This window comes from Phacochoerus africanus, chromosome 8 (assembly GCF_016906955.1).
Source record: "Phacochoerus africanus isolate WHEZ1 chromosome 8, ROS_Pafr_v1, whole genome shotgun sequence".
Lineage (NCBI taxonomy): Eukaryota > Metazoa > Chordata > Mammalia > Artiodactyla > Suidae > Phacochoerus > Phacochoerus africanus.
This window is the reverse complement of record NC_062551.1, coordinates 118,083,434-118,106,808: the sequence shown is the minus strand read 5'-3', so window position 1 is coordinate 118,106,808 and position 23,375 is coordinate 118,083,434. Positions and strand designations below refer to the sequence as shown.

General features: G+C 41.3%; 1 protein-coding gene across 18 annotated transcripts in view; it reads right to left on the bottom strand.

Moving 5' to 3' along the window:
* Positions 1-23,375, bottom strand: part of DTNA (dystrobrevin alpha) — a 424,974-nt gene that overhangs the window by 210,747 nt on the left and 190,852 nt on the right. For 17 of the 18 annotated variants that reach the window (XM_047794112.1, XM_047794094.1, XM_047794098.1 and 14 more), the window contains exon 2: positions 11,359-11,488. The gene's annotated coding sequence lies outside the window, so the exon portion shown is untranslated. Of the gene's footprint in view, positions 1-11,358; positions 11,489-12,535; positions 12,559-23,375 lie in introns of those variants that run through there. The other variant, XM_047794095.1, reaches the window with a different exon arrangement.

The following is a 23,375-nucleotide window of genomic DNA, read 5'->3' as shown; positions in this document are numbered from 1 at the left end:
GGCCTGTCAGGCAGTGAGCGATAGGATCTTGGACTTGGTTAGAGAGTAAGAGGGGGCAGATACCTGACTAGAGGAAGATTACTTCTCTCTGAGAGGAGACTAAAAACTACCAGAAAGATCTATAAGATCCCAAAATATGGAGGACCATTTAGAATAACATATAACAAGAAGACCCTGAGAGTATCAGTACAGTCCATCAAAAATAACAGGTGTGGGGTTCCCACTGTGGCTCAGCGGTAATAAACCTGACTAGAATCCATGAGGACACGGGTTCAATCCCCGGCCTTGCTCAGTGGGTTAAGGATCCAGTGTTGTCATGAGCTGTGGTATAGGTCACAGATGTGGCTCGGGTCCCAAGTTGCTGTGGCTGTGGCATAGGCCAGCAGCTACAGCTTAGATTCGACCCCTAGCCTGGGAACTTCCATATACCACAGGTGCGGCCCTAAAAAGCAAAAAACAAACAATCAAAACACACCTCTATACATATTGCTTATTAGTGTAAGGACTAACACTTCCACTTCCACCCCATCCTCCAATGTGATGCTAAGATGTGCTCAGCCAAGTTATCTTTTATGATATGTGTTGCCCTTGACCCACCAGGCAGCATCATGAAGTCAGTGAGGAGGATTTCAGTAGTCTCCACCTATTATGTGTACCAAGCCCTCAGAAGCTGAGTGTTTGCATCACCGCCTCAGGGATCTCTTCCTCACTAATTCATCAGACTTATGTGTAATGTTGTATGTATTATTAATGGCGGTATTTCTCTTCCCAAGAGTATTTTTTTAAAATATGACTTTATAAAGCTTCATTTCCGTAAACCAGAGAGAAATGTTAATGATTAGAATTTTAAGGGCTCACCAGACTCTGGAAGATTTGAGAGTACCAGTTATACACTGCATCTGAGCAAACCACGCCATGGCGCTACCCATCCCTGTGTCTCTCCATTTTAGGTTATGAAGGAGCCCAAGCAATTTTGCTCACAACCTCATTTTCACATCATCTGAAAGGATTTACAATTAGGCATTGCAGGTTTAAACGATGACATGGGTTGGATAGATAAAATTTGTTGGTTGGAAGGGACACTCTGTCCTTTTGAGCCTACCCACAATACACTGAAATGGACAGATGAGCAGTCATGATGACCTCCGAGAAAAGACGGAAAAGGAAAATGTCTCCATAAATAAATGAGAAGGAAATGAAAACAGCGAGGTACTTGCATTTAAAATAACCGAGTGAAGTGCCAATATGATTAAGTTAAAAGCTTCTCTAATAACCAGGAAGCCCTTTAGAGTGAGGGGGATTGTTGGGATGGTGGTAAATTGTTTACTTGTCCAAAAAGACAGTGGCATCCTTCAGCACTCTGCTTTCCAGTATATTCAGTATTTATTTATGGGAAATGGGAAGTGCTCAGACCATAAGGCATCTTCAAGTGGCAAACGACCATTACTGAAAGAGAGGTCAGATCCACAAGAAAATAAATCTGAAGCTCGAGATTTAAATGTGACTGCAGGAATGAGACTGATGCTTTAAGAAGAAGTTCTTACATTGCATGTACAGAAATTTGTGAAACGGTGAATATTAAGACAGTAACAATCATATCTGGTACATGCCTGGAAATTTAAAAATCTTCCCATTAGTTTGATACTCAAAATGGGAATATTAACAATGATTTTGTCAACAGCAACAAATTAATGCCACAACATCATATAGCTTACAATAAGGGGCTTTAAATAGACTAGGTTAAAGGGTTTTTTTTGTGTAAAAATATCCAGCTTTCCATTTAGTTTAAATCTTTCTTTCCTGAGAGTCATTTCTTTTTCTTGGGAGGAGCACATCATCCCTGTTCATTTTTCTTCTAACAGTTTGGGGAGAAATCAATGAAGTACTGATGGGTCAGTTAGGACCTAACCCAGAAAAGAGAAAACAGTCTATGTATTTAAAACGGATGGAATTTAATTCAGGAAAATGGTTACACAGGTGATGGAAGAATTGAGATGCTAAACTGAGGAGAATGAATCAACCTGAAGATTAGAGGCAGCAGGAAGCCACAGACACCACCACCCACAGGTCTCAGGGGACAGTGGGAAGAGGTGATATTATTGGAGCTCAGAGTTCAAGGTCACTGGGGGAAGCTGGAGGCAACTGAGGGTAATCTGGGGGCTGGAAAACCTAGCCCATGGGGGTCAACTTCCAAGGAACTAGGAGAAAAGAAGCTGGGCAAAAGTTAAAAACAGGTACAAACTGGCACAGTCAGAAAATAGAGACTTGAGTAAGTTAAGTAAATAAGTTTTCCATTTTCATTTTCTCCTCCGGAGCAGTGTTACACGCGACAAATTGATTTACTGATATTTTTAAAGGACATTAAGTTAGCTCCTGGGAACTGCATTCAACCTGGGAACTGCATTCATTGTAAATAAATGGAATCACCATTTTAGTTCCACATATGACCTCAGTGAACCACATTTACACACCCTTAAGATGATGAGATAACAATCCACCTTCACTCTGAAGTTAATAAAAAGTAGAAAGGGGAGAGAGGACAAGATGGTGGAGAGTAGGGGGACACGCTCGCCCTCTCCCACAAACACAACAAAAAAAGCACATCTACAGAATAAATGACTCGCACAGAACAGCAACCAATCGCTGGCAGAGGAACCTAAACTCCAATAATGGCAAGAAGTTCGTGACATTATGGGGCAGAACGGGAGAAAAGAGGAGAGTGAGAGAAGGTGAATCCGAGCGGGATGGGCGCTCCTGAAAGGGAACTGCGGAGGAGAAAGGGATCCCGCACCCTGGAAAGTCACCTACACGGGGGAAAGATCAAACAAACTGGAGGAATCTCCAGATGCAGAGAAGAGTGTAGCAATAAGTTGGAGTACGGAAAAGCCGATCAAGAACCGAACGGACCATCTGAACTACGGACAGTCACCAAAAATTGAGACGCCTGGGTGGGGGCTGGGCACCTAGTCCTCGGCTCCAGAGGTTAGTCCCAGGGCTGGAGGGGCGGGGTGGAGCAGAAACTGCTTGGGAGGTCTAGAAACCATTTGACGGGGCAGAGACTGCCTGGGAGACTAGAAAACAAAGCTGTTGCAGAGGAAGGGAGCAATACTCTAGGGGTGGGGAAGTGGAAAGCCACATCAGAGGGAACCTGGGAAAAGAGCCTGGTCTGTGCCGTGCTGGGGAGGGGAGAGAAGAAGGGGTGGGTCCCCAGAGAATAGCCCCCACGCCACAGCAAGCTTACAGGCCCGCTAGCTAGCTGAAAGCTGTGTTTCCCAGTGCATCCCCTGCCCCCACCCCCACCACCCCCTACGCTCTCGCCGAACCTGGGGCTGCCTGCCATCCAGGAGGGCTGGCCTCAACAATTGCCTGAAGCCTACCACTGCAGGGGCTGTCCCTGCACAGGCCTGCTTGCCCTTTGGAGGGGCTACACTTCCGCAGAGTAGCACCAAACACCACCAGCCCCCGAGAAAAGGCCTGCAGCCCAGAAAAGCTAGAACAAGCCTAGCCAGGCAGTGAATAGATCTGCCTAATTCCCGGACGGTTTTTCTGAGTCGGGCTGCCCCAGGGAGGAGCCTCTTCGGTTTCCAACGGCCCTGCTACCCGCCCTAGCCCCCAGGGGGTGCCCTAGTGGATCAGCTGCATAGGACTGCCAGCACCAGGCAGGACCCCCTGCAGCCCAGAAAAGTTGCAACAAGCTCGGCCGAGCCGCATAGGACTGCCAGCTCCAGGCAGGACCCCCCTGCAGCCCAGAAAAGTTGCAACAAGCTCGGCCGAGCCGGGAAAAGATCTCAGATGGTCTTTCTGAGTCGGGCTGCCCTGGGGAGGAGCCTCTTCGGTTTCCAGTGGCCCTGCTACCCGCCCAAGCCCCTAGGGGGTGCCCCACTCCCACGGAATAGCTGCTCTGCACCACCAGCCCCCTAGAAGAGCCCCTGCAGCCCAGAAAAGCTGCAACAAGCTTGGCCAGACTGTGAAAAGATCTGCCTACATTCTCAGGCCATCCTTCTGAGTTGGGCTGCCCTAGGGAAGAGCCTCTTAGGTTCTCAGTGACCCAGATAGCTGCTCCAGCCCCCAGGGGGTGCTGCACTCCTGAGGAACAGCTGCCCAACACCGCCAACCCCCTGCAAGAACCCCACAGCCTAAAAACACCAGAGCAAGCTCTGCATGACCAAGTGAAATCTTCTACCATCGTGGTGTGGACCTCCCAGTCCTGTCTGCCCTCAGGAAGCCCTCCTTTGCTTCAAAGAAACACTGTTAGCCCCATCAACACTCCAGAAAAGCCACACTGCCTCAAAAAGATTGACCAACAACGCCAGCCCTCAGGAAATATTCCACGGCAGTGACAAGGCAAACACTGCCCGATAACGGAGAGTACAACTCCCTCAGGAGAAAGAAAACAACAAGCAAGATGAAGAAGCAGAGAAACCACCCCCAGTCAAACCAACAGGAGAACTCACCTAAAACAGTCAACAATGAAACAGATCTCTGCAGTCTGACAGACCTGGAGTTCAAAAGAGAAAGAGTGAAAATACTGAAGGAATTAAGAGAAGATATGAACAGTAATGCAGATACCCTCAGAAAGGAACTAGAAAATATAAGGAGGAGCCAAGAAAAACTAGAACATTCATTTGCAGAGATGCAAACTGAACTAAGGGCAGTAAAAACCAGAATGAATAATGCAGAAGAACGAATCAGTGATATGGAAGATAGAATAATGGAAATCACTCAATCCGGTCAACGGACAGAAAACCGAATCAAAAAACTGGAAAGCAATATAAGAGACCTATGGGATAATATAAAGCAGGCCAATCTACACATAATAGGAATTCCAGAAGGAGTAGAAAAAGATAAGGGGATGGAAAATATATTTGAAGAAATTATCGATGGAAACTTCCCAAATCTAAAGGATACTGGGTTCAAGATACAAGAAGCACAGAGGGCCCCAAACAAACTGAACCCAAAGAGACCCACACCAAGACACATCATAATAAAAATGGCAAAAGTTAGTGATAAAGAGAGGATCCTAAAGGCAGCAAGAGAAAAACAGAATGTTACCTACAAGGGAACCCCCATGAGAATATCAGCTGACTTCTCTACAGAAACACTACAGGCCAGGAGGGAATGGCAAGAGATATTTAAAGTGCTCAAAGGAAAAAATATGCAACCTAGAATACTCTATCCAGCAAGAATATCATTTCAAATAGAAGGGGAAATAAAAATTTTTTCCAACAAACAAAAACTTAAAGAATACTGCAACACAAAACCCAGGTTAAAGGAAATATTGAAAGGGCTTCTCTAAACCAAAAAGAAAGGAAGGAAAGGGAAGAAAAAAGAAAAGAAAAAAAAAAGAAGAAGAGGAAGAACTAGGACTGAGGAAACCGCAATCAGAGAGCAGTCACTCAAATAAGCCAGCATACAGATTTAATCATGAACAGGCCTCAAACAAAATAAAATTAAAAAGAAAAAAATAAAAAAGAGTCATCAAAACCATAAAATGTGGCCAAGGGATGTTAGGAAGTAAATAACCCTTTTTGTTTGTTTGTATGTATGTTTCTCTTCTTAATTTTAATATAGTAATGAAGTGTTTGAACTTACAGGACCATCAGGCTAAAACACACAATTATGGGAAGGGGTTAGCATACTTAAAAACAGGGCAACCACAAGCCAAAACCAAATATTGCACTTGCAAAAAATGGAAAAAAAAATACACTCACGCAGATAATAACAGGAGACCATCCAACCAAAAAAAAAAAAAAAAGAAAGGAAGAATGGAGAACCATAGAATCAACTGGAACACGAGGTTCAAATGGCAATAAATAATCATCTATCAATTATCACCTTAAATGTCAATGGACTGAATGCCCCAATCAAAAGACACAGAGTGGCTGAGTGGATAAAAAGGCAAAAACCTTCAATATGCTGCCTACAAGAAACTCACCTTAGGACAAAAGATACATATAGATTGAAAGTAAAAGGGTGGGGAAAAATATTTCACGCCAATAAACATGACAGAAAAGCAGGAGTCGCAACGCTCATATCAGACAAAATAGACTTTAAAACAAAAGACATAAAGAAAGACAAAGAAGGACACTACTTAATGATTAAGGGATCCATCCAAGGAGAGGATGTTACTATGTCATCAACATATATGCCCCAATTATAGGAGCACCCAGATACATACAACAAATATTAACAGACATAAAGGGAGATATTGATGAGAATACAATCACAGTAGGAGACCTTAATACCCCCCTCACATCAATGGACAGACCCTCTAGACAGAAAACCAATAAAGCAACAGAGATCCTAAAGGAAACAATAGAAAAGGTAGACTTCATTGATATCTTCAGGACACTACATCCAAAAAAATCAGAATACACATTCTTCTCAAATGCTCATGGAACATTCTCAAGAATCGACCACATATTGGGACACAAAGCTAATCTCAATAAATTTAGGAGCATAGAAATTATCTCAAGTATCTTCTCTGACCACAATGCCATGAAATTAGAAATCAACCATGGCAAAAGGAAAGAGAAAAAACCTACTGCATGGAGACTAAACAACATGCTACTAAAAAACCAATGGGTCAATGAGGAAATCAAGAAGGAAATTAAAAACTACCTTGAAACAAATGATAATGAAGACACAACCGCTCAAAATCTATGGGATGCTGCGAAAGCAGTGCTCAGAGGGAAATTGATAGCAATACAGGCCTTTCTCAAAAAAGAAGAAAGATCCCAAATGGACAACTTAACCCTCCACCTAAATGAATTAGAAAAAGAAGAACGAAAAAGTCCTAAAGTCAGCAGAAGGAAGGAAATTATAAAGATCAAAGAAGAAATCAATAAAATAGAGACTCAAAAAACAATAGAGAAAATTAATAAAACCAAGAGCTGGTTCTTTGAAAAGGTCAACAAAATGGACAAACCCCTGGCCAGACTCACTATAAAGAGGAGAGAAAGAACCCAAATAACCAAAATTATAAATGAAAAAGGAGAAATCACAATGGATACAGCAGAAATACAAAAAACCATAAGAGAATACTATGAACAACTATATGGCAACACGTTTGACAATCTGGAAGAAATGGACAATTTTCTAGAATCTTACAGCCTGCCAAAACTGAATCAAGTAGAAACAGACCAACTGAACAGACCGATCACTAGAAATGAAATTGAAGAGGTCATAAAATCACTCCCTACAAATAAAAGTCCAGAACCAGATGGCTTCACAGGTGAATTTTGTCAAACATAAAGAGGAATTGGTGCCCATCCTCCTTAAACTCTTTCAAAAGGTTGAAGAAGAAGGAATACTCCCAAAGACATTCTATGATGCCACCATCACCCTCATTCCAAAACCAGACAGAGATACCACCAAAAAAGAAAACTATCGCCCAATATCATTGATGAATATAGATGCAAAAATTCTCAACAAAATCTTAGCCAACCGAATCCAACAACATATCAAAAAAATTATACACCATGACCAGGTTGGGTTCATCCCAGGTTCACAAGGATGGTTCAACATACGCAAATCAATCAGCATCATACACCACATTAACAAAAGAAAAGTCAAAAATCATATGATCATCTCAATAGAGGCAGAAAAAGCATTGGACAAAGTCCAACATCCATTCATGATCAAGACCCTTGCCAAAGTGGGTATAGAGGGAACATTCCTGAATATAATCAAAGCCATTTATGATAAACCCACAGCAAATATAATACTCAAGGGGGAAAAACTGAAAGCCTTCTCACTCGAATCTGGGATGCCCACTGTCACCACTGCTCTTCAACAGAGTTTTGGAAGTCCTAGCCACAGCAATTAGACAAACCAAAGAAATAAAAGGCATCCATATAGGAAGAGAAGAGATCAAACTGTCACTGTATGCAGATGACATGATATTATACATAGAAAACCCTAAGGACTCAACCCCAAAACTACTTGAACTGATTCATAAATTCAGCAAAGTAGCAGGATATAAGATTAAGATTCAGAAGTCAGTTGCATTTCTGTATACCAGCAATGAAATATTAGAAAAGGAATACAAAAATATAATACCTTTTAAAATTGCACCTCACAAAATCAAATACCTCGGAATACACCTGACCAAGGAGGTAAAAGACCTATATGCTGAGAACTATAAAACTTTAATCAAAGAAATCAAAGAAGATGTAAAGAAATGGAAGGATATTCCATGTTCCTGGATTGGGAAAATCAATATTGTAAAAATGGCCATACTACCCAAAGCAATCTACAGATTCAATGCAATCCCTATCCAATTACCCATGACATTTTTCACAGAACTAGAACAAACAATCCAAACATTTATATGGAACCACAAAAGACCCAGAATCACCCAAGCAATCCTGAGAAACAAAAACCAAGCAGGAGGCATAACTCTCCCAGACTTCAAGAAATACTACAAAGCCACAGTCATCCAAACAGTGTGGGACTGGTATCAAAACAGACAGACAGACCAATGGAACAGAAGAGAGAAGCCAGAAATAAACCCTGACCCCTTTGGTCAATTAATCTTTGACAAGGGAGGCAAGAACATCAAATGGGAAAAAGAAAGTCTATTCAGCAAGCATTGCTGGGAAACCTGGACAGCTGCATGCAAAGCAATGAAACGAGAACACACCCTCACACCATGCACAAAAATAAACTCCAAATGGCTGAAAGACTTAAATATACCACAGGACACCATCAAACTCCTAGGAGAAAACATAGGCAAAACACTCTCTGACATCAACATCATGAATATTTTCTCAGGTCAGTCTCCCAAAGCAATCGAAATTAGAGCAAAAATAAGCCCATGGGACCTCATCAAACTGAAAAGCTTTTGCACAGCAAAGGAAACCAAAAAGAAAACAAAAAGACAACTTACAGAATGGGAGAAAATAGTTTCAAATGATGCAACCGACAAGGGCTTAATCTCTAGAATATATAAACCACTTATACAATCCAACAGCAAAAAAGCCAGTCAATCAATGGAAAAATGGGCAAAAGACCTGAATAGACGTTTCTCCAAAGAAGATATACAGATGGCCAACAAACACATGAAAAAATGCTCAACATCGCTGGTTATAAGAGAAATGCAAATCAAAACTACCATGAGATACCACCTCACACCAGTCAGAATGGCCATCATTAATAAATCCACAAATAACAAGTGCTGGAGGGGCTGTGGAGAAAAGGGAACCCTCCTGCACTGTTGGTGGGAATGTAAGCTGGTAAAGCCACTATGGAGAACAGTATGGAGGTACCTTAGAAGTCTATACATAGAACTTCCATATGACCCTGCAATCCCACTCTTGGGCATCTATCCGGACAAAACTCTACTTAAAAGAGACCCATGCACCCGCATGTTCATTGCAGCACTATTCACAATAGCCAAGACATGGAAACAACCCAAATGTCCATCGACAGAGGATTGGATTCGGAAGAGGTGGTATATATACACAATGGAATACTACTCAGCCATAAAAAAGAATGACATAATGCCATTTGCAGCAACATGGATGGAGCTAGAGAATCTCATACTGAGTGAAATGAGCCAGAAAGACAAAGACAAATACCATATGATATCACTTATAACTGGAATCTAATATCCAGCACAAATGAACATCTCCTTAGAAAAGCAAATCATGGACTTGGAGAAGAGACTTGTCGCTGCCTGATGGGAGGGGGAGGGAGTGGGAGGGATCGGGAGCTTGGGCTTATCAGACACAACTAAGAATAGATTTACAAGGAGATCCTGCTGAATAGCATTGAGAACTTTGTCTAGATATTCATGTTGCAACAGAAAAAAGGCTGGGGGAAAAATGTAATTGTAATGTATACATGTAAAGATAACCTGACCCCCTTGCTGTACAGTGGGAAAAAAAAAAAAGTAGAAAGGAAGCATCACTCTCTTTTTGGATGTGATTTAGGCAGTGCTCAGTGCTTTGTCAGTAGCATTTTTTCCCCCACTTTTTAATGACTTATTTATATCTATTCTTTCATGTAATTCATGTAGAAATTACATTTATATCTGTTATTATTTTTTTGTTACTGAACATTAATTTTATTTTTTTTGTTGTTTTATTCAGAATTGTGAACAGTGGTACATTCTGATCTTCTGGAAGTCACCATTCTCCAAAGTAGATAATGAAAACCACCCTTTGGGGGAGGGGGAGGGGGAGGGAGTGGGATGGATGGGGAGCTTGGGGTTAATAGATGCAGACTGTTGCCTTTGGAATGGATTAGCCATGACATCCTGCTGTGAAGCACTGGGAACTATGTCTAGTCACTTATGATGGAGCATGATACTGTGAGAAAAAAGAACATATACATGTATGTGTAACTGGGTCACCATGCTGTACAGCAGAAAAGAAAATAATGTATTGGGGAAGAAAATAAAGAACAGTAAAAATGGGAAAAAATTAATTGAAAAAATAAAATACTACTTCCCAGGATTAATCAACAACGAAGAGGTTCCCACATGGAGAGGTCCCAGGAGTGGCGGGAACAATAAATAAAATTGCAGAAGTACTGGGAAAAAAAAAAAAGAAAAAAGAAAACCACCCTTTGAAAACAGGTCTGATTCAGGAAGAGGTGGAAAACCACACAATTTCCTCAATAAGACCACCACTCACTTCTCCTATTCGTCTACGTACTGTTGAGAAATGACAATGGCCTATTGCAGACTAATAGAAAAGCAGCAATTTGTATGCTCACATCTTTTGCAGCGTGGAAGCGTACTTATGTAGGGTGATATAAAACATATTTATCCATCTGTTTCATGGCCGGGCACAACGAAGCTTAACATGTGAGCACGTGTGTGTGCTTAATGGTACACAGCAGTCTTCAAACCAAACCTAACCTAACCCATGCCCTGCTTTGATTTGAGCAATAAAAAATTGCCCATGGGCAGGCTCGGAAATGTTAGCCTTAACTCACTCAGACTCATAATGATTAAACTGTCATTACCACCATCACATTTCTCTCTCATTTATGTCATTACAACATGGACTTGTCTCATTTTGGCTTCTTACTCTGATTATTAAATACTTTTATATATTTAAAACATTAGATGGTCTTTAGAATAGAATGAAGCATTACTGCATTTGCTTAATAGAAATCAGGAAGCGATGTCAAGGTCGTCTCTATATCTCGCACCTCACAGTTCAGAAAGTTTCTGATTTAAAAAAATAAACAAAAGGCACAGAAACGACGTCTTTCCCTGTGTGGCACCTCACTCAAAAATATAAAACCCTGATAATATTTCACCCCATTTTCATGCAGGGGAGAGAAACATTTACAGGGGAAATAATTCAATGTTCATCCTAAGTTCTTTGTCTCAGACTCACTTACCTAAAATTCAATGAAGAAATAGCATGAACTTTCCAAAACCATCTATTTTCTTTTCTTTGAAATGGCAGTCGACTCTGGCATTTAAAGACTTTCCAAGGGTTTCATCCAGGGGCAGGTAAATCTCACTTATCTGCAATGAGAAAATACACTTTTATTTAACGAAGCAACTCACACACATTCTTACTCATTTGTTATAGAAACAGAATGGGCAGATCTAGAACATATGGTGTTTGATGAATCCCCTCATACACTGAGAATGATTGTTCATACTCAACTCAGAACCATGGTTTTCATTTACCATCAGAAATGTTTAGAAAAATAGACGTTTGTGCCACAAGTCACATTACAGATGAGGATAGTGAGGCCCAGATGGGGTAAAATGACTGTTCCAGGTTGAGTAGCTGGTGAGTAACAGAGCGTGGCCTTGAACTTTGGGCTCCTCACACTGCCTTTGGATTTTGGTTGATTTAAAACATGGAAATGGGAAACAGGGAACCCTCTGCATTTTCCAAGTTGGTAATTTTCTGGAATATTGTCTCGCCACATTTTCTCCAAAAGCCAAAGAGAAGACAGTTGAGGGTAGATTCCTCAGACCAGCATTCTCTCCATCGGTAGAAATTCTGCAGGACCTGGACCAGCAGAGAGGCACCCTCATGATCCACTCACATGAGGGTGTGTAGCAATGACACAAATATGAAGAGTTAATAGGTTGTCTGATGGTGTTTCTTCATAAAGCAGAATTTTTTGTTGTTGTTGTTGTTGCAAGGGGGCAGCCCTGCAGCATATGGAAGTTCTAAGGCTGGGGATCAGATCCCAGCCACAGTTGCAACATACTTCACAGCTGCAGCAGTGTGGGATCTTTTAACCCACTGTATCGAGCTGGGGATTGAACCTGCATCCAGGTGCTGCAGTGATACCACTGATTCCACTGTTCCACAGCGGGAACTCCAGCAGAGCAATTTTTACCGTCTTTCTTTTGAGAAAACTCACAGAAGAGAATGGAAAAAGAGGCTCCACGTTGCAATTTGCTGCAGAGTCTCTGTCCTGCTGTGTGGAAGTGACCAAGTCCTCCACCCACCGTCTCTCATCAGCCAGCCTTTCCCAATTTTCTTTCTTCTCCTTCCCTTCCCCCCTTTCTTTTTCTCACCAACACACAGGTTAGATGTTACTATCCCACCTGCTAGGTGGCTTGAAGCAGCAGAAATTTGAAGCTCAGGAAATCTCATGTTTAAGATGAAGGAAAAGAGTGGGAAGAAGGTGTCTGATGGAGTGGGGTTGGAAAAGGAGGGGACAGAGGAGCCTCGCTCAGCACCCTGGCTGGTGGTAGGTGGTCGCTGTCTCCAGCCTCATTCTGCGCTTTCCTTCCCAACTGTCTTCTTTGTCCCAGGTTATCTAAAATGATGGCAATAATTATTTTAGTTTTCTTTTCTTTTTTTTTTTGGGTGCACCTGTGGCATACAGAAATTCCTGGGCCAGGGACTGAACCCTCATCACAGCAGCAATCAGAGCCACGGCAGTGACAACACCGGATCATTAACCCACTGAGCCACCAGGAAACTCCTGGCAATAGTTACTTTAGCTTTCATGGCTTCAGGTCTCCTACACTTTGGGGTTCATGGAGAAAATTCTATACAATAATTCCTCCCACCTCTAATCCAAGTTCTCAGCTATATCTGTGATTGCATTACATTTACTTAACAGGAGATGAAGACATTTTCACTACACAATTAACCCTTGTTCTGTCGCATTAGAACCCAATAGTCTTTCACTCAGATTTGAGGTACATGCATGTATTTAGCATTCTTTGAATTAAATATATTACTACAATAGACACATCCAGATATTTTTGTTGCCTTAATGGACAGGCTACTAAGTTTTTAAAAATTGGTGTGTGGGTAAATTAGACTTAAGCACCTGGGGACAGATTATATATTAAAAATATAATCCCTCCCTTGTGAAAGCAACTCTCCAAGCCAGAGCATCAGGGAATGAATGGAAATCTTACACAATCTTATACACTTTTGTATAAGATAAGATATATGTATATAGTAAAGTTTACATACGTAGATAACTTACACCCGGCTGTATCTGGCAATGGAGAATCACTCAAGAAATCCCTTGGGCCTGGGCACCTCTTAAGATTGTGCTGTTGGTTACCGTTCCTCAGTCCTGGCAACTTGGGGAAGGATGTTTTGCATTTTTTGTGTTTCCCAGGTCCCTGGGTCATCCAAGACTATAGGAGACCAGGAGGGAGATGAACCAATGCTCAGATAGAGATTCTGTATGAAAGGACCTACAGGGAGGCCCACCTTACATGCCTTGAACTGGGATCTAGGATGCCAATGAAAGTTGCCATTTGGATATTATCCTTCTTTTTTTTTTTTTTTTTTTTTGCTTTTTAAGGCTGAACCCACAGCATATGGAAGTTCCCAGGCTAGGGGTTGAATCGGAGCTGCAGCCGCTGGCCTATCCCACAGCCACAGCAACTCGGGATCCGAGTCATGTCTGTGACCTACACCACAGCTCACGGCAACGCCGGATCCTTAACCCACTGAGTGAGGCCAAGGATCGAACCTGAGTCCTCATGGATACTAGTGGGGTTCATTACCGCTGAGCCACAATGGGAACTTCTGGATGTTAACGTCATCACAAGCCAGCTTTAGATTTTGCTCTTCTTCCTCCTCCACCAGCAAGTGACCCCTGTCTCAACTTGTATCTCACAGGCAGGGGTCCAAACAAGTTTCCTGGTAGGCAGATCCACACCTACCCCTCCCTCCTGGCCTCTGTCCCCTGCGACCACTGCAGAGTACGTGGAACTGATTATCTATAATTCTTTCTACTTTCTCGCCTGAGGGTGGCTGCCTTCCAAACTGCCAGGGAATTAAAGGCATATATTCCTCCCACCCCACCCCACCCCAACGCTCCCCTGCAGCCCTGTGGACACTTGCAAAGCAAAATTCTCATGTGAGCATTGAAGCAGAAGAGAAAAATGATTCCTTTCTCTCTTTAAATTGTCACTTAAATTTTCATTTAAATACTAAGTCAAATCTGCTAGCAAATTCTAGTTTGTCTAATGTGTGACTTGAAGTTAAAATTTAGTGTCATGGGATAAAATAAACTCTGTCTCCATCATCTGGCTCCCTGAAAAGTTTTCAGTCACTGCCTGGACTGGAGTCAGGAGTCAATATCTTACCCCAGAGTACCACAGAGAAAGGAGTATTTAGTGCATTTAGGTGTTTGTTTTTTAATTTTAATTTAATTTTATTTTTAGGGCTGCACTTGCGGCATACGGAAGTTCCCCGGCTAGGGGTCGAGTCAGAGCTGCAGCTGCCAGCCTACAATACAGCCATGGCAAGGCCAGATCTGAGCTGCATCTGTGAGCTATACCACAGCTTGCAGCAATGATGGATCCTTAACCCACTGAGTGAGGCCAAGAATGGAACCTGCATCTTCATGGTTATTAGCTGGGTTCTTAACCCGCTGAGCCACAGTGGAAACTCCCTCTTCATTTTTAGTTGTGCTTGGGAGACTACAGCGCTGCAGTCCAGCTTTCTAGACTTCTGAGGTAAGGATGGAGATTACTTTCAGATCAGATTCAGTGTTTTGAGGACCATTTACAGATGATGACAGTTGGAAGGGTGTGCCGGAAAAATGCAAAGATGGAGAGCTGAACTGCATTCATTAACGTGAATGTGGGTCCTTTCTGGTATGTAACATTATCAATTGGTGTATGTTGTTATAGTTATTAAGGGATTTGGCTAACAATAGAAAAAGTCACTTGGGAAACAATTATTGTTGTTTAAGTTGTCTCTCCAACAACTTAAACTGGTCCTGCTTTTTACTCTTTGCTGCCTTAGTCACAATGATAGGGTGTCATGCCAGTGAAGAGGCTGAGCTCAGGACTCTGGCTATAACCTCTTCAACCACAAACACAACATCAGTCAGATCCTTAACAATAATGAGGCTGGTAGAAGAGGGAACACTTTGGTCTGAAAGGTCCCTGAAGCATCTTCTAGTGTTATGGAAAGGAAGCTGAACAGGATTGGAAGCCTTGGTTTTATTTTTGTTTCTCCCACTAACTAACTGGGCAAATCATTCACACTTAACTGGCTTTCAGTTTTCTCATTAGTAAAACGAAGGTATTGGTTGAGACCAATGCATCTCAACCAGGGGTGATTTTGTCCCCACTTTCCAGAAACATTTGGCAATGTCTGGAGACACTTTTGCTGGTGGATGGAGGGGAGGTGCAACTGGCATCTAGTAGGTAGTGGCCAGGGATGCTGCTAGACATCCTACAATGCACAGGGCAGCCCCCCACAGAACAGAATTATCCAGTCCAAAATGACAGTAATGCTGAGGCTAAGAAACTGTGGTTTGGTCCCTCTCAGTCCTAATACTAATTCTATAATTGCACCACTGGTCCCCTTCAGACCTCTGGAGCTGCACAAGGTTAGCCTAATTCCCCTCTGGAAGTAACCTCCCATTCTATCAAGTACATCAAATTCCTGCTACACCTCCCAGCTCTTCTCTTAGCTCCTTCATATCCAGACTTTGGTGTTTGCACACCATCCTTTGTGTTCCTTCATTGTAGCCCATGTTCCCATGTCAAAGTGCTATAAACTTTCTTCTCTCTATAAAAATATGTGCAACTTGAGGACAGGGACTGTCTTGCTTATTTCTTCATCATCTTTAGCGTGTCATCTTTAACAATGGATAATACTCCTCACTAAATATTCATTCAACTGATGGTGACACAATTAGCAAAAACAAAGCTCAGAGTTTTCTCACTTGGGTCTTACACAGAGTTGTGCTGTAAACTCACTTAGCTCATTTCACTGGTTTATTAGTTACTAGCCTAAAAACATTAAAGTGGCTTAGGAAGCTAGAGTAAGTGGATTTGTGATTGTGGCCCCTGGACTAAATTCAGAATCACCACAGACACAAAGCTATTAGGTCAGAGTCAGGATGGAGGCTATTGGGAAATGGGCCTTTCTGGATGCTTTAAAGATGGAGACAGACTTAGTGCTCAGGGATGGATACTTGGGCATCCTCCCCATTCCAAGGATTTGTTCTTGTTGACACAGACTTCATCCTGAGAACCAGGAAGGTCTTGTGTGTCTGAGCATATTTCCTATTAAGGGCATAGATTGCTACTTCAAGCTCAGAGGATAAAGAGGCTGTTGCACTCAGAGCCCAGCTGCTCCAATCCAATGTGGTCCCATCACAAAGGGCAGAAGCAGTAGGATCCCACCAGGGATTCTGGGCGCCAAGGGAAGCACCACTGAAAGTGGCTGCATCTGCCTCTTGCTGGATAGACACCTCATTTCTGTGAGTCTTTGGCCAAATAATCAGGGAAACGAATCTAACTTCAGAGGGAGTCATGTATCTGTAATTTCTATCAGCTTCTAGCCCATTGATTACAGAAACATGCACTGTACTTCACAATTCTAAAAACCTAGGCACATACACAGGGAAAGCAGAATCATTGTTTGCCTCACCTCAGTCACCTGCTTTCCTATCCCCATAACACATAACAAGAGTGCAGGAGGATATTTGAGCAAGAGGAAGGTAGTTGCACAGTATTCCGTTTCCCTCTTGATATTTTACCAATAAACAGGGATTTAAAAAAATCATACTTCATCACTAAGGTTAAAGTAAGATAAAGCAGACAGAACAACAGTTTTTGGATGAAATAGCTGTCAGAAGGAATGGACATATACATTCTGCAGTGAATGTAGAATTTTTTCCAGCATAAAAAAAGCCAGATGCTTGCTGACATCCAGAAACCCTTAAGAAAAAAAAAAGCTTGTCAATACCAGTTCAGGCGAGCATTTAGTCAACTGTTTTTAAAGGTGCTGAGAAGGAAGAAGGTGGTTTATAAATGATTCCTCAGTCAGTGCTGTTCCTTGCACAGCATGTTTTTCAGAGGGATTGCCTTTGTGTTTCTACCTGCCGCATCTCACTGTAAGATCAAGGCCGTTGCTTACCCAGGTGATATTTGCATTTTAAAAGAACGTTTCCCACCCCGCTCCCATATGTTTCATGATTTGCACTGTGCCTGGGCAGTGTCCCTCACAGAGGAGCTCAATTGTGGAGAACTCACTTGCGTGTCCATCATTTTTTTTTTAAATAATAAGTGTGAAAATAATTAGCTACAGGCTAGTATTCATAAATAAGCAAGTTTAATAAACAATCAAGAGATGGCTGAAAACTTTTTTTTAATAATCAAATTTTTAAAAATCATCAAAGTAACTTTACTTTTAGGAAGTGTGGAAAATACAATAAAGTATAAAGAAAACCAATATTATCCACATTCTACCATCCAGAGGCCATCCCATCCCTATGAAGATTTTATACATTTACTATTATTTATATATATATTTGCATATATATTTTTAATGAAGTTGAGGGATTAGAAGATATATATATAATTTTATTTCAAATTTTACTTTTACTTTTTGTATGCTTCTATTATTAGTAATCCAATATATTCAGCATAAATACTTCCTCTTTTGTGTCTATGAAACTATTTTATAAAACTTGCTAATTAGGAGTTCCCGTCGTGGCGCAGTGGTTAACGAATCTGACTAGGAACCATGAGGTTGAGGGTTCGATCCCTGGCCTTGCTCAGTGGGTTAAGGATCTGGCGTTGCCGTGAGCTGTGGTGTACGTTGCATATGCGGCTCGGATCCCACGTTGCTGTGGCTCTGGCGTAGGCCGGTGGCTACAGCTCCGATTGGACCCCTAGTCTGGGAACCTCCATATGCCACAGGAGTGGCCCAAGAAACAGCAAAAAAAAAAAAAAAAAAACCAACTTGCTAATTAAAGGATATGACATATGAAGGTAGGAGGCATCCACAGTCACCAAATGCTTCTTTATATTCATGCACTTTATATGCACTCATATCTATACAGAACATTTCTGCTATATTTCAGAATAAAGGAGTAGGTCATTTTATTTTATAGTAGTGAGTATTTTCTTATAGAAACTTCTATTGTACAAAACCCATGTTTCCCAAAATATCAGAAAAAAAGGACTTATTTCTTTCATTTCTCTCTCTCTCTCTCTCTCTCACACACACACGTAAATATATATTTAATTTTATGGTTGCACCCATGGCATATGGCAGTTCCTGGGCTAGGGATCGAATCTGAGCCACAGCTGTGACCTACACGGCAGCTGCAGCAATGCAGGATGTTTTAACCCATTGTGCAGGGCTGGGGATTGAACCTGCAACTCCACAGTGACCTGAGCTACTGCAATAGGATTCCTAACCCACTGTGCCACAAGTGGGAACTCTCAGAATATACTTTTTTAATTTTTTTTTTTTTTTTTTGGCTATGCTGGTGGCCTGAGGAAGTTCCTGGGCTGGGACTCAAACCTGTGCCACATTAGTGACAATGCTGGATTCTTAACCCAATGAGCCAGCCGGGAACTCTCTCAGAAATACTTTCTCAAAAATACCCTTAAATGGAAACCTCCTTTTATGAACAATATGCAACTAAACAGAATGAATGCAAAAACTACCCCTAGTGATGACCTCATTAAAACTTTAAACTCTGCATGTTGAAATTAATTCCTAGTAAGGCAGAAAGATAAACATATTTTTGCTGACCAGAAAAAAAAAAAAGGTTTACACAAGCTCAGCCTTGTGTCTTTCAGTGCACCTGGAAAACTGATCAGAAAAAGAATGAAATTAAACTTGGAGGGTTAAATCAGAATGTGCCAAAGATTCCTCCAATTAATTTTTACAAAGACAAAATTTTAATTAGCTGCATGTAGGTATATGATAGATTCTATTGAAATTTCACTGATAGTATGTACCCATCAATATCTTGCTCCAAATTTATCTTCATTCATTTGGTAAAGTCCTGCACACTTCTGAGAGATTAACGAAGCACTGTGACTTGACATATATCTGTTTGATTTTACCCTGATGTAAAGATGGAAGCAAACAGAAAAGAAGAAGGGAAGGAAAGAAGGAGGGAGGAAGGAAAGAAGTCATGAAACTTAATACCAGGGGAAAAAAGCCAAACTAAAAAAAAATTTTTTTTCTAGTACTTGTACCAGTTACATTAGTAACATTTAAAAAAAGGATGGATACATTCAGGAGTAAATGTTTCCATGCAGAGTATCATACCTCCTACAAATATCCTGAATTAAAATTTTGTACTAAGTGGAAAGAATTCCACATTTTAAACATTACTCTTATCTAATATGCATAAAACTTAACCATAAAGTCTTATAAATCAGTCTGTCTGCAAACATAGCAGTTGTTTGGATATGATTTCAGTGACAAACTTCTTTTTTTTTTGGCTTGCACTATATCTTGTATATCTTACTTCCCCAGGGGAAAAAAAAAATCTAAGTGCAAAACATGGATGAGTGTTTTCTTAGACAAAGAAGTGCTTTTTATGGAAATCATAAAGAGACAGAAGGATCTAATTCTGGGAACCAACGTTCACACCTTGTCCTTATGGGGTGCACTTTGACCTTGACTGATGGCCTTGAATATGTCACATGCCCTATTGTCACCTGAGGACAACTGAGAGCCTGACTTATCATTTTCATCTGAGTCAAAAGGGATAAGTGGCTTTATAAAAAAAAATGGAGATAAAAGATATAGCAGTTAATTGGGTATTAGTAATTTCCATGCCACTTGGAATTAAAAAAAAATGATACTATACTGTACATCATAGGTACTCAAACCCTTTGTTTTGAAGACCCCAAAGAGCTTGTGATTATGTCTGTTATATTGATCAGTATTTACCTTATTAGAAATTCACTTGGGGGAGTTCCCATCGTGGCTCAGCATAAATGAATCTGACTAGCATCCATGAGGATGCAGGTTTGATCCCTGGCCTTGTTCAATGGGTTAAGGATCTGGCATTGCCTTGAGCTGTGGTGTAGGTTGCAGAAGTGGCTCGGATCTGGCGTTGCTGTGGCTCTGGCACAGGCCAGCAGCTACAGCTCCGATTTCACCCCTGGGAACTTCCTTATGCTGTGGGTGCAGCCCTAAAAAGACCAAAAAAAAAAAAAAAAAAGAAAAGAAAGGAAGAAATTCACTTAGGAATTTAAAAAAATTATAAATTTATTTACATAATAGTGATAAACCTTTTAAATGTGGCAGAAGTAATATCTTTAAAAAAATAAAATAGTAATATTTTCCCAAACAAACAGCAAAAAAAAAAAACTGTAGTGAGACATATGGCATGCTTTTGCATTCTTAGAAAACTCTTTAATTCCTGGCTTCATTGAAAGAAGATAGCTGGGTTTTCATACCGGCTTCTGCATTCAACCTATTGCAATATGTTGTTTTGGTTGAAGAATATAAAGAAATTCCAAATTTACATAGATTGTATGGTTCAGAAAGGTAGAGTGTTTTCACAGCCTGTCAGATGATTGTGGATATTTTGCTTTGACTGGACTCTGAAACTCAGGTGGTTGTTTCTTCAAGGTGAATTGCCACATGGAACCTGGAACCATAGTAATCAGCTTCGTGTGGTCCATTATATGAAAATCCATGATCTATCTCACACTTTGTACAGATTTTTTTTTTTTTTTTGGTCTTTTTGCCTTCTTTGCCTCTTCTAGGGCCACTTCCCATGGCATATGGAGGTTCCCAGACTAGGGATCTAATCAAAGCTGTAGCCGCCGGCCTACACCACAGCCACAGCGACACAGGATCTAAGCCGAGTCTGCAACCTACACCACAGCTCACAGCAATGCCAGATCCTTAACCCACTGAGCAAGGCCAAGGATCAAACCCGCCACCTCATGGTTCCTAGTCGGATTCGTTAACCACTGCGCCACGACGGGAACTCCTGTACAGATTTTTCTAACTTATGCATGATTTTACCACATCATGAATCACTCATTTGGGAGGTATCAGTTCACAGAGTTATGCAAATGTCAATCTCCCAAATGTCAATGCATTTCAGTAACAAAAAGTCTACTTTTTCATATCACCATCAATCTTATCAGAAATATCTTTTAGGTATTGGGAAGCTGTCAAACTCACAGGGGCAGATGTCAGCTTTCCAAAATTCTAGTTTTGACTTCAGAGTTTGAGTTTTTTTCATTCTCTCTCTCTCTCTCTCCCTCCCTCCCTTCCTTCTTTTTTTGGGCGGGTGCGCACTGGCAGCATATGGAGGTTCCCAGGCTAGGGGTCGAATCAGAATCAGAGCTATAGCTGTGAACCTATACCACAGCCACAGCAATGCCAGATCTGTGCCGTGTCTACAATCTACACCACAAATCGTGGCAGTGATAGATCCTTAACCCACTGAATGAGGCCAGGGATCAAACCCGTGTCCTCATTGATATTAGTCAGATTCATTTCTGCTGAGCCATGATAGGAACTCCTAAAGTCTGAATTTTATCATGGTCAGAGAATACTGTTAGCTTTCTCTGCAGTAGACAGGCTCACTTCATTCATTTTCAAGGAAATTGTTGCTGAATACCATGTATGAGTAACCATAGTGTGTGTGTCTGCCAGTGGTTCTCTCAAGAAAACAGGTTGTTCTGTGCTAGAGGTGGCTTGATCAGTTTGCACACCAAGCAGTCTTACTTTCAGATGCCCACTGTCCTTCAATCTATTTCAAGAGTACTCTACGTTCATATCCTTTTTCCTTCCACAATATTAAAACAATGTGCATCAGAGTTGCAAGACTGAAAAGATTATTATTTCTGTTCCTTGCTTGTGGTTTTACTTTTTCTGCATGGGAGTGAGGAAGACGACTGCTACGGTACAGTTTGCTGCCATTGGCTTGATTCATAACAATATTACAGCAATTTTATCCACCATTCCTTTTTCGCCATCATTGCAAATGTCCACACAAAGTGGTAAATAATGTGGTAGAGTCATTATTAAAATAGTTTTGACCTCCAGGACCCCATGAGAGTGTCTTGGGGACTACACGTTGGGAAGCATTGGGCTAAAAGGATGGGAAAATAGTAAAGTGGTTGAGTAAAGGCTCTGAGGTTGGGACAAGGCCACCGGTAGATCTTACCCCATTACTGATTTCATCTCTACGCAATTGAGCAAGTTACGTACCCACTCCAAGCCCCATGTCCCACACCTCTAAATTAGGAATAATTAAAGGAGATCCTTTAGCACAGTGCCTGACACACAGTAACGTCAACATTAACAACGGTTACTAATATTTATATTGTCACTTCTTTTTTGAGATCAAGAAGCAATGATGTAAGTCAGAGTATCAGCTGTGTCTGTGGGAATCTGTTTATGCTATACCAATCTATGCTTAGTTCTACATTTCTTCTGTGAGTGCAAGCTACGTGAAGATATAGATATTTTCCAACTATGTTGAGTAGAGATTGATAGTTTGCCCTTCGTAGGCTGATTTTGCAAATTCATGTATAGTCAGTTATGAGAGCTTTCTTGGTAGTTAAGAGCTAGTGATGATGAATGAGCAATGGTATTTTGAAGGGGACCCGCGATCTCACTCTCTGATCTGCCACCTGCCACAGTCATGAGAGGGAAGTGGATGCTATCAGCGGGTTAACTATGATCAGATCACAAGGAGTCACAGGGGCCCCATTTACCCAAGGCCTAGAAAATACATTTACTCTTGCCCCCCTTTCAGTCTTTTTGCTGCTTTGTGGAGAAAACACTGAATTCAAGGAAATGGTCTCTAAGGAAAAAATAAGAAACAAGGGTATTTGCCACAATAAAGGGCGAGGCGCGTGCACACGCGCACATACACACACATACACGTCTGTCACACTCTCCCTAAAAGGAATTCGGCAGAGACTCTGATGGGTGGAAAAGTCTAAGCTCATAGGCCTATCTAACTGATGTCAATGCGGAAAAATAGGTGGGTAGAATAAGTCAAGGAGACTCAGACACATTCTGCCTGTATTTTACTCCTCTGAATATTTTTTACCATTTCAAAGACATATGCTCTCTCTTACTTTCCTTGTAATTATAAGTGGTTCGCCTGGTCTATTTTTTTTCTAACACTTTTGATATTGACCTGAGTACAAAAGAAAAATC